Genomic DNA, 12,268 nt, shown 5'->3' with positions numbered 1-12,268 from the left:
CATGCCTTCTGGTAAGTGCCCATAATTCTCATTTTCAAATTGGTTTTTGTTCTCTATCAGAACATTTTGTTTATTTCTTTAATAGTGTCAGTCATGACCTTCAGATTTTTATTTATTTTCCTTCTTATTGCTGCTTCCTTTCTTGTCTTTCTCATAGAGCCTGTAATTTTCAAGGTTTGCTAAACCAGGGAAAACAATCATTACATATCTGGTATATAATAATAAAAAGCTAGTGCTTGAAATACAATCTGGAGCTGCTTTGCTGAATATATTTCCCCAAACTAATTATTTCTATTGTTGTTGAAAATGTATTTTGCTTTAAATCTAATGCCCATAACATTGTGTGGAAACCAGGCAGAATCTTTATTGAGGTGATGTTTCCTTTTTGCTTATGTGGTGCTGAGGAATGGAACCCAGGGCCGCGTGCATGCAAGGCAAGCATTCTACCACTGAGCCACCTTCCCAGCCCCCAGAGGTGGTGTTTCCTAATGATGACTACATACCCTCTGGATGGGTCTACTTCTTCATGATCTCTAAGCCAAAGAAAATTCTTTTAGAACTCTTACAAAAGGATTTCAAAGGAAGCTATGAGAAACCCCCTTGGTCATTCTCTTGTGGCTGTAAAATGCATGCTTTAGGTCAGTGCTAGGATATTTGTGATGCCATCTCCAAGCCAGGACTCTGGTACTTCTCAAATTGCGTTCCCAACTCAACGTAACTGTCAGGAAAGTATTGTATTCAAAAAATACTGTGTCCTCAATAAATGTGTTATTAGTAAGCCGGGCATGGTGCTACCTGCCTATTATTCGAGCTACCTGAAAGGCATAGATTAGAGGATCTCAGACCAAGGCTAGCCCCAGCACCAAAGTAAAACAATATCTGAAAAATAACTAAGTGGAGAAAGGGCTAAGGGCATAGTTTGAGAAGTGAGGTGTCTGCCTACTAACCTAGAAGTCCTGAGTTCAAACAGCAGTGCACGAACAAAACCAAAACAAAAATCACCCTGTTATTTGTTACCATGACTAGATATTATCTTCTTTTCCTTAGCCTTCAGCATATATAAATATGAACAGTAATCATCAAACATTGTTGGGAATGTTGAGGTCATATTAAAAATAAATAAATAAAATCTGGATAAAAGTATGAGTTCACTAAATAGTAAGTGTTCAAAAAGAGAGCTCAATAGCAGAGCTCCTTATAAGGGAAGAAGCAAACTAGGTAATGTTTTCTCTTCAAAGATTCTTTTCTGTTCTTTCGGATTACTTTGTGAGTTAAAAAAGACAATATTTAATTAAAGGCATATAATCCTGAGTCTAATAGTCAATCCACAAATAACAAGCCAGAAGTTTCTAAAATTTTTCAGTTCACGGTTTCCTTAAAAAGCATTTTATGGTATTCTTGGCTCAAAAGAAACATATAGTTCCACCAGTTATTAATTAAAGTCAAAGCAATTTAAGAAGCATTTATGTTTTAACTTAGTAGCTAGCTGTTTGTAAAAACAGATGTACACTGAAAGAAAAACAATAGATTCAAGATTTCATTCGCAAATAACCACAATTACTAACAGGACACATACTCCTGTTGAGTGTTATGTAGTTTTTCCACCTGGAAGTACATTGAACATTTCCACCTTCCTTTTCCCTTCCACGATGATTTGCATGTGTCACTATGTTTTATCATACCACACCTATATCCTCAGTTCCAGAAAATTCAGTATGATTGAAAGGGATGCAGATTGGAGACATTGAAAACTACTTCTGGCTGGTTGACGTTTCTGAATTCCCACAGATAGTAAGTATCACTCTATTCCCCTCAAAAAACTAAAATAGTGAAGTGCCCTTGTGTGTTTGTGATGGCTGGGGTAGTAGGCAAAGGCACACCAGTTGGGAACCACCAGAATTGTTATTTTTGGATGCCAAGACCTATGTTATGACTTGGGTCTAATCAATGACACAGAAAGATACAATCTGTGTTCTACTCTTCTGTGAGATTCATATGTGAGACCAACATTAATAAATTAACCTTGTCACTAGTGATGACTATGTTAATGCAATGCTTCTGAACTGGGTGGAAGATGTCTACATATACAACAAGTCTTGTTTCCATGGAGTATATTTAAGGGAAGTTCTCCAAGATCACTTCATTATTTTAATGAAGGTTTTGTACAAACCCTAGATATTCAGCCAGGTTGGAAGTTTAGGGCATTGATCTTAGGTATCTTTTGTCTAGGTCCCAGGCAGGCTTTAGTTTACTACATAGAAGCAGGATATATAGTTTCCTGGCATCTGGGTCTTAGACCCCCATCTTTAGCTCTAAATCCCTGTTATAAAAATGATTAGGGGCTAAAGGGGAAAGGTCCCAGGCCTCTATGTTAAACTAGCCCTAGGAAGTCATAGGACTTCCACAGAAAACATTGTAGAAGGTTTTGACTTCAGCCTCCAAATCTAGTCTAGGGCCCCACCAAAGTACCATAGACCTATAGCCTAGTTGGCAGTGGGTGGATGGAAAGCCATGAGTCTAGAGCTCCCACTAGCGGCAGGAATAGACGACCACCATGATTTGATTCAGCATTTGACCTACCTAATTCATATTGGGCTTAACAGCCAGGCCTACAGTACACCAGACACATCACTCCGTCTTGATCTTCATGAGGACATTTCCCTACGCACTGACAATTTTCTGTGGACTCTTTATGGAACAATTGTTGTCTATTTCTTTATAAAACGTATCTTCACTGGTAACCCCCAAAGCTTCAGCCACTAGGAAAGAATTTGAAGTCAACTTTGGCTTTGTGCCAGTATTGAGGTCTGAATGCAGGGCCTGGGTGCTGTCGCTAAGTTTACTTGCTCAAAGCTGACACTCTGCTGCTTGATCCATACATCCATCTCTGGCTTTTTTTGTGGCTATTGAAGCCTAATAATTTGAAGCCTGCCCAGGTTGGCTTCAAACTGAGATTCTCAGATCTAAGCTGCTGCTGCTTCTTGTTGTTCTCCTCCTCCTCCCCCTCCTCCTCCTCCTCCCCCCGTCCACATCTTCCTCCTCCTCCTCCTCTTTACATTTATTTATATTTATTGTAAAGGTTATGTACAGGGGGGTTACAGTTACTTAAGCCAGGTAATGAGTACATTTCTTTTTGAACAATGTCACCTCTTGCCTCATTTTCTCCCAGTTTTCCCCTCCCAACACCTCCTCCACAAGTTATATGTTCATTTTCAACATAGTGCCTATTGAGTGTCACTGCTACATTTGATCACCCTTTGTCCCATCTTCTTCTTAGTTTTTGTTATCTTTAAGTAGTTGTGCAAAGGAGTTACCCTTCAACAAGCAGTTTATAAATACAATCTATCTTCATCAATGTCACCCCTTTAAACTGTCTCACCCATCCCTCCCAAACTACGCCTTCCCTTGCTTTTCTTAATTTTGTAGGATATACATTGAATTCTTGGCTGCGGTCTTCCTCCTCCCTGCTCTTCATTAATCTACTCCCCTTCCTCTTAATTCCACCTCACCTTTTTCAAGTGCCAGTTTCCTGCTGGGGTTTTGTAGTTGTTGTTGAACTATGATTTTGCCTTTTTAAGGAATTACACTGTTTGAGTTCTCCACTAAACCTACTTTATTTCAATGAATGCATTTATACATATTTGCATATCATGGACTAATGTCCATTTCCCTCTCTTCCTTCAGCAGGTTTGTACAAAGGATTAATAAGAGTTTTCCCTCCCTCTTTCCCTAGATGATGTGTTTTTTTTAACCCTGACTTTCTGGGTGTCAGGATGCTGTGATGGAGAAGCTCAGCATGAAGAGCTCAAGATGCCTCTTGGCTTCCTGGGGTAGAGGCTGCAGATCTACTTTGAGCCTCAGCTCAGTGGGACCCTGTGCTGCCTCCAGGTCCAGCCCAGACCCCTAGAGCAGTTTTAGAAAAATCGTATTTGCCTGACATATCCCCACAAACCCATCACAGAATAGCTAGGCGAGCATAGGCTAGGCACTCAGGGTTCTTGGATCAAAGTCAGTAGTGCCTCAGCACCACAATGAACCAATAAAAATGTTCATAGCTGAAAAATAATTTCATAATAAAATGCTGAATGTTGTCATTAAAAGCCAACCTTTCTCTCATCCACTGAGTAAACATCTCATGGCATGTCTAGGATACATGGCATCAGGACTCTGATCTTACCTCCTTTCATAGAACATGAAAAATGAAACATCAACCTATTGTTCCTAGTTATGAAGCTATTACTCTTACCTGAATTGCAAGAGAGATTCTGAAAGTTGAAGATTCCTCTGCATTGAAGAGCTAGATGACAATACTACGTGCTTATTAAGTGTTCTGTATCAAACTGTGTCACTTGAAGGTCATTTGATGAGGCAGGACCTCAGAATGTGACCCTATTGAGAGATGGAGACCTCTGAACAGGCTATAATGAGGTCATTGGTGCTTCCTTCCTTACAGGAATAGAGTAGGAAACAATACCCTAGAAATAATCATGTGAAGGCACAGGAGAAGGTGATCAACTGCGAGCCAAGGAGACAGGTCCCAGAAGAAATAATTAACTAATTAACCTGTCCACACTTTGATGTTGAGCTTCTAGCCCTTCAGATTGTGAGAAAGTAGATTTCTGTTGTTAGTGCTGTCTAATATGTGGGACACTGTCATGGCTTTATGAAAAGGCTACACCAAGGTTTATTTGTTGTTTTGTTTTTTACAATTTTAATGGTGGAAATGCAAACATCAAAATGATAGCACTTAGAGTAGAACTGGGAATCCAATTCAGATAAATCTCACTCTGGAATCTTTACAGAAATGGAAAATTAACTGTCCACCACCTTGGCTCTTTTGAAACGATGGCTTTAAACAATATTTAAAGGAGATTTTGGAGGACACATATTTGTCAGTGAACACTGCTACCTATAGCATTATGTCTTCTAGCCAAAGACCTGACCTGCTTCTGCATGTCCAGCTGTTTCCTCAATATCAGCCTGGAGGAAACATGGTAGATACAGGTCCTGTGGTTCCTTGGGATGTATTTGCTCATTCCTAAACATTGCTTCATGCAAGGAAGCTCCCCATAGTAGACTTGTGTGCTGGAAGATTCTATTTTCTTAGGCTATTTCAGACACTCAATGCTCTCACTAAGGTCCAGACTCTCATTTTTGAGGTGCACACTGTAACTGGGAGGAATTTCTGTCCCTTCCACCCCCCTCTGTGCTGGGAATATGCAGCACGGTTGTGGATCTCACTGTGACATCTACAATGCAACAGGGAAATAGGGTACACAGTCTGCTTTAAGGAGAATGCTTCATTCTGTAGTTCAAGTACAATACCTTAGTCTTCATGCAAATAGCTAAACACATATAGCTAGCCCTTTGAGGCACCATAAGAAAAGCCTGATGCCTGGAGTTCAAAAAAAATAAAAAAAAAATCACTCTTGCTAAAAAGCACTGGACCCATAGCTAACTTAAACCAAGAGAAAATCTTGGCATCCCTGACTCCATTTTACATTGTCTCTGAGTCTGACTCTTTCTGCCCTCCAATCACCATGGAGACCTGGAAGGACAAGTCTAATCAACGACATCATCATGATCAGGAACTGAAACCAACCCAAGGAAAAGAACAGCAGAACCCAGAAGGATGGACCACCCCTCCCATGAGGACAATTACCTATGACGATCAAGTTGCATCCTGGAGCAGGAAGAATCATCTCACAGAAACCAGATTGCTTCCCACAAGTGCTGGCAGAATAACTCATTCAAACCCCTTACAGGACCAGAATGGAGAAAAGGATCCATTTTGCCTGTGGAGACTATTTCAGTTTGCACATCTCTCTTCTTCAATTTACCTCTAAAGCTCATGTCTATATTCCAAAGCTGGGTCTGCATGCTTACTTCATTCTCCCTGTGGTGTGCCCAGGCATGTAATAAATATTTCTCTGTCTCATCAAAAAAGAAAAAAGAAGACAAGGCCTGATGTCTCAAAAAAGTTTTCCGTCTTGAATAAGAAGCAGGTTGGTTGCAGAATAGCCATTTGTATGCCCCTTGCTTCCTTCCTATGGCTGGCTCTGGCTGCTCCTGGGGTTCTGGTTTTGAGCAGCTCCAGAAGCCACTTGAAGCTCCATCATCATCACCATTATCATCATGATAGTAGTCATTACCATCTATTATAGTAATAAAAATTCCTTTTAAGCAAATTAATAAAGTGATATCTTCAGATGGGCTTCTTAGAGCATCTCTTGAGATTTTAGAATCCCTGAAGGCCCTATGTGCATGAGTTTTTACCTAGCTACAAGGGACAATTGTGACACACTAGCATTTCCCCATTCTAGAGGTGCTACACTGCCATTTCAGCTCATAAGCCTCCTTGGGATGAGCTGAAAACTGTACCCCCTCCAGGATGCTGCAGCTTTGCAGGAGCTCAGCCTAGTGAGCTGAGAGTCTTGGTGGAAAGGAAACAGGCCCTTGCCTCTGGGGTGGGGCCTCAAGAGAACAGGATGCAGACTGGACTAGAGTCGCCCCTTGCTCCTGCAGCAGCCACCTGGAGGCACTCACCCTCCAACACACACACACACACACACACACACACACACACACACACACACACACACACACACACACACACACACACACACACACACACACACACACAGCTCCAGATGAGACACTACCTTTGCCTTCTGCCTCCCTGTGATCTCTTCATGGGGTTTCCAACTGCATCCTCCAAACACACCTAGTTATTCTCTTCAGCACTTCCGCTCCTTAGTCCAGGAAGTGGGCCTGTCTTGCCTTGTTCCTGATCCTGACCTTTTTCCCCCCTTGGCCAGCAACTGAAATTATGCTGCTCTCCTTCTCCTGACTGCATGATAGTTTCTGATACCTCTCTGTGTCCAGTTGGCCAAGGTTGACTATTAGTATGTAAAATCAGATTCATTCACTAAAAAGCCAATTTGTCAGATAGCCAATATGTTCAATTGCTAAAGATTTTGTTTTGAAGTATTGACTTTGCTCTAAACTGCCTTAGCTCCATCTACAGCCCTAATAGCTGCCACAAAAATGATTTCTGAGCTGGGTGCCAGTGGCTCAAGCCTGTAATCCTAGCTACTCAAGAGGCTGAGATCTGAGGATTGCAGTTCAAAGCCAGTCCGGGCAGGAAAGCCCGTGAAACTCTTATCTCCAATAAACCACCAGAAAACCGGCAGTGGCGCTGTAGCTCAAGTGGTAGAGCGCTTGACTTGAGCTGAGAACTGAGGGACATCGCTCAGGCCCAGAGTTCAAGCCCCATGGCCGACAAAAAAATAAAAAAGATTTCCAGTGGACACACAGTAGTTTTCAGAGTCAACTTATTGACAAAAGCAAGAGCAACAGCAGAAACAGGTAACTTTGCTATCAAAAAAGAATTCCAATCTAGCCCTGGGATTTTTGTTAGGATTAAACCATAAAGCCTGGAGAAAGAAAAAAAAAAAAAACAAGGCTTTCTAAGTAGTGGGAATAAAACACTAGTATTCCTCTATAGCAAATAAACTGATCAACCTAAATGAACTGATCAACTTGCTCAGCAGATTTAATCTTGTCAAACAGCTATTCAGAGGGAAGCTGGCTATTGTTTTTGTGCTCATTACTTAGACACAGGTAGGGCGATTCCTCTGACACTGAAGCCATTGTGACTGGGTGATCTGTGGTAAGAATCTGGGATCTGGTTTTGCTGCTTGTTCCTGTCATCATTTATTGTATTTTCTCCCTCAAACAGCAATCAATGCATAAAGTCTTACACATGAAATATGCCAATCAACTGTAAGATGCATACCAATTTCAAAAACATTGAAGTGAAAAAATGTGTCTTAGCCTGATGCCAGTGACTCACACCTATAATCCAAGCTACTCAAGATGACCTGACTATCATAATTCAAAGCCAGCCTGGACAGAGAAATTCAAGAGACTCTTATCTCCAATTAATCAGCTAATATGGTAGAACTGGAAGCATGGTTCAAATAGAAGAGCGCCAGCTGTGGGTAAAAAAGCCAAGTCATAGTGGGGGGGCCCTGAATTTAAGCTTTCATACTGGCACACACATACACACACACACACACACACACACACACACACACACACACACACAAGGAATGTAAACCTGGGCAAAATTATGTACCCTCTCTAAACCAATTTCCCCATCTTTAAGAGGGGAATGATACTGTCAATTGCCTAATAGTTGTATATGAGTATTAATAAGATATCCCAGGTAAAGCAGAGAATTCCATACTTACAGGGTAGAAAATACTCAATAATTGTACTATCTCTTTCTGGCACAAGAGAACTGAGAGCCTCATGCTTGCTGAGCAGGCACTCCTGAGCCCTACCTCTTGCCCTTTGACGTGCTGGTTCTTTTTGAGACAGGGTCCCAGTCCAGAAGTACACTGGACTATAATTCACCTATTTTAGGCTTCCCACCATCACTGGGATTACAGATGCATAACACCATGTCCGGTTTCAACAGGACAGGACTTTTCTACCCCAGCTGGCTTGGCACCATGATCTGCTCAATCGGCGCTTCCCAAGTAGTTGGGATGACAAGGTGTGCTCTGTTGTTCCCAGCAGACAAAAGAAGAACAGCTGTTATAACATTTTGTTCTATCATGGGTACAATTTTCTTATATCCATGCAAACATAGCATTGGCCTCATTATACAGATTATCTTTTATGGAAGTCAACTATTTTCAGATTGGCATAACAGTTATCAAATGCCATGTGCTCTTTGTATATTTTGTTTCTCCAATTACTCTCAAATTCTTTGGGAAGTGTATTCTAATACTTTCAGAAGAGCCATGGGGACACACAAGAACCACTGCCAATGAATAAAAAAAATATGAACAGCAAGTAAAATTCATGACTTTCACATCATTGGATCAATAACATGAAATCCATTATGAGAACATAAAAGCAATAGCCCACAGCTGAGAGCATTAATTTTGCTTAGTACTCAGCACTGCAGCAGGTAAGCAACTGCAGAGTGACACAGAGTAAAGACTCTCTTAATGGAGGCTCTCTTTTTTCGGTTTTTCATAATATAGTTGCTCCTCCATATCCAAAGGCTCTACATCTCACAATTCAACCAACTACAGACAGAACCTACCCTCCCCAAAACACACCTGTAATAAACATACACATTCAATTTCCTTTTAATTCTTCCCAAAACAATACAGTATAACAACAACATCCATACTGGCTTGGATATTATAAGTAATATAGAGATTAATTAAAGTATACTAGGGGATATTAGTAGGATATATACACATAAGCCACTATAGCTAATAGACTTGAGCATCCATGGATTTTGGAATCTACAAAGAGCCTTGGGATCAACCAATCTCAAGAAGATAGTAAGGGGTAATGGTATCCAGTCCTAAAATATGCACAGTACCTAACGCAGTCCACTTGCTTCCTAGTGATTAAGTTCAAGTTTCCACAGAATGCTTCTGTCCTGAAGCTCCAGAGCAGCTGAGCTGAGCCATGTGTTCATCTAGCTTTTCCCTTGAAAGGGGACCAGCAGGAAAATTGCTGCACTCTTTCACAGCCTGGGAAGGAACAACTTCTAAGAAAAACAAGAGTTTTGTATCTTTGCCAGGAGCAATGATTAAACTCAAGAAGCAAAGGGCAAGTTTATGTTAATGCACTGTTAGACGGGCCTTGTTCAAAGTGGTCATGTGGCAATGCTTCCTCTGCTTGCTAACCCACAACAGTGTTTTGAAAACAGTCAGACCACGTGAAACAAAGCTGAAGACACTCTACATCAAGTCAGAACAGAGCTTATATTTAACTCATGACACATCCCAGATGAAGAAGAGATCGAGAATGTATGACCCTATTTTCTTCCCCAATACATTATTCCTACTGAGTTCTTTATGTGGAATAGGCACATTTTTCTCTGTCTAAAGCACATCCTTTAGGCTTATCCAATGTGCCCTGCTTGGCCATCATAATCTCCAAAGAAGAGGGAAGGTTTCTCTGAGTGGAAAGAAAGGGTTGAGAGTAAGTGAGGAAATTCAGCATGGATGTCTAAAAGATTAGCCTCATCCTTCCTTTGCCACAAAGAATCAGAAACTCCATGGATATCCTAGTCCCTCAGAGTTATCTTTTGAGAGTACAGTTGATTTGCCAGACCATGAATGACTTCCTGCAAGGACCTGGTGACACCTGGCCATTCCAGTCCTTCCTCAGAATAAGCAGATGGTTAGGACTTTGGGCCATGGAGAAGTCTTCACCTGTAGGTGGCTCTACTTTGCTGCTGAGTAACAAAAGACACTCTTAGGGATTCTTTCCTCAATACCTGCCAGAACTCTTTAAACCACGCCCTCAAGTGTCTACCTTCTTTGCCTATGAATCCACTCAACCTTCTAAGCAAGGACATCTCAACATTCTTGGATGATTTGTTTACACACAAAGTTACATTCTTCTTCTAAATGATTGAACACATAATAAGCTAGCTAAGGTGGAGAGAGAAAGAGAGAGTGAGAGAGAGAGAGAGGGAGAGTTGCCATGACTACAAATGGGAAAGAGGAGCACATGGATTCAATGTTATTATTAGCATGGGTTTGGAGCAAACTCAGCAGTTTTAGAACCAAGTGAATTCCTAGAATCCCTTCTCTCAGCTCTCTGCTTCAATTGGTATGGGATAGGATGTGAGCATCCGAATTTCTATTTTACCCCTCCTGAGGTGATTCTACTGTGTAGCCAAGACTGAGCGCCACTGTCTTAGAACATCAATTGATAGCACAAGCAGATGAAAAATCTCAAATAAGGTGTGTCGCCTGCTTTATATTCTAGAAGCACTCAGCTTGGACTTGGCTTTCCCTGATTAGAATTATAGAACTTAGATCACTAATAATTGGAGAAAACCTCAGGAAAAGAACCTGTTTTTCTCAAGAAAATTTTCCGTTTCACTTTGAGACTGATTCCCTACTCTCCCGAGAGGTAATTGGTTATTTTGATTCATACTAACATAAACTTGGTGTTTTGAGAAGGAAGTCGTGAAAAGAAACAAAGAGAATATGAGCTGTGGGTCAGGAGACACTCCCCCACCCCCATCACTTCCGTTAGCTCCCTTCCTTGTTGTCAGGGGAATACTGCTCAGTCACTGTCTCAGCCACACATTTCCTGCCCATGGAAGGAGTAGGCGGGTTAAATATACTCCAGAGCATCTTCCAATGTTGTTATTCTGTGACTCGAAGAGAGTTTTCCAGTATCAGAGGAAGTGAGAGTTGCAATTACACATCCCTGTTGAAATTCCCTCCTCACTTCTCATAAGAAATTGCCCTGGGGGCTGGGAAAGTGGATTAGTGGTAGAGTGCTTGCCTAGCCTTCATGAAGCCCTGAGTTCCATTCCTCAGCACCACATAAACAGAAAAAGCCAGAGTGGTGCTGTGGCTTAAGTGGTAGAGTATTAACTTGGAGAAAAAGGAGCTCAGAGACAGTGCCCAGGCCCTGAGTTCAAGCCCCAGGACTGGCAAGAAAGAAAGAAAGAAAGAAAGAAAGAAAGAAAGAAAGAAAGAAAGAAAGAAAGAAAGAAAGAAAGAAAGAAAGAAAGAAAGAAAAAAAGAAAGAAAGAAAGATTAAGGATTCAGGTGGACCTGTTGCAACAATGAGAAGTACAAATTGTCATGTCAAAAATGAGCTTTACAATGTCGGGGAGGGGGGAGGGGGGGAAGGATTGGGTGGTGGGGGAGGGGGGAGGCTGGGAAGGGAGGTGAGGGGTAAATAAAGGAGGAGGCTGCAATGCTTGGTAAGAAATGTATGCATTATCTTGCCCATGTAATTGTAACCCCTCTGTACAGTATGTTCACAAATAAAATAAAATTTAAAAAAAAAGAAAGAAAGAAAGAGAGAGAGAGAAAGAGAGGGGGGAAGGAAGGAAGGAAGGAAGGAAGGGAAAGAAAGAAAGAAATTGCTCTGGGAAATCTGAGCCATAAGCCCTTCAGCTCTGAATGCTAGCCTGGGCTGGGGGCAGTCACAGGTCCACCAGGTCTCTCTCCTCCTTGCCTTATGTGGCAAGATGAAGACTTCATATGATTCTTGTAAAAGGCATCCATTTTAATTATAGGATGAATCTGTGTTTGCCCTGCTCTGCTGGAAGCACATGGCCTGCTCTTTGCTGCTATCTGCACAGGAAGTGGTGGAATGCGGAAGTTTACCAGATGTTAGTGTCCACATGTCTTCCTGTTCCCAGCCAGTGGAGCCCAGCCAGCTGTCGCTGTGGCACTGTGCTCCTTGCCCTGCCCCTTCT

General features: G+C 41.6%; 1 long non-coding RNA gene across 1 annotated transcript in view; it reads right to left on the bottom strand.

The window, feature by feature from the left end:
- Positions 1 to 9,762, bottom strand: part of LOC122110503 — a 32,913-nt gene extending 23,151 nt beyond the window's left edge. Inside the window, exon 1 of the long non-coding RNA XR_006147885.1 lies at positions 9,410 to 9,762. This is a non-coding gene — a long non-coding RNA (uncharacterized LOC122110503). The remainder of the gene's footprint in view (positions 1 to 9,409) is intronic.
- Between the last annotated feature and the right edge of the window lie 2,506 nt (positions 9,763 to 12,268).

This window comes from Dipodomys spectabilis, unplaced genomic scaffold (assembly GCF_019054845.1).
Source record: "Dipodomys spectabilis isolate Male_0828 unplaced genomic scaffold, ASM1905484v1 ptg000079l, whole genome shotgun sequence".
NCBI classification, from domain to species: Eukaryota; Metazoa; Chordata; class Mammalia; order Rodentia; family Heteromyidae; genus Dipodomys; species Dipodomys spectabilis.
Note: the sequence above shows the minus strand (reverse complement) of the source record. Positions and strands in the feature narration are given on the sequence as shown.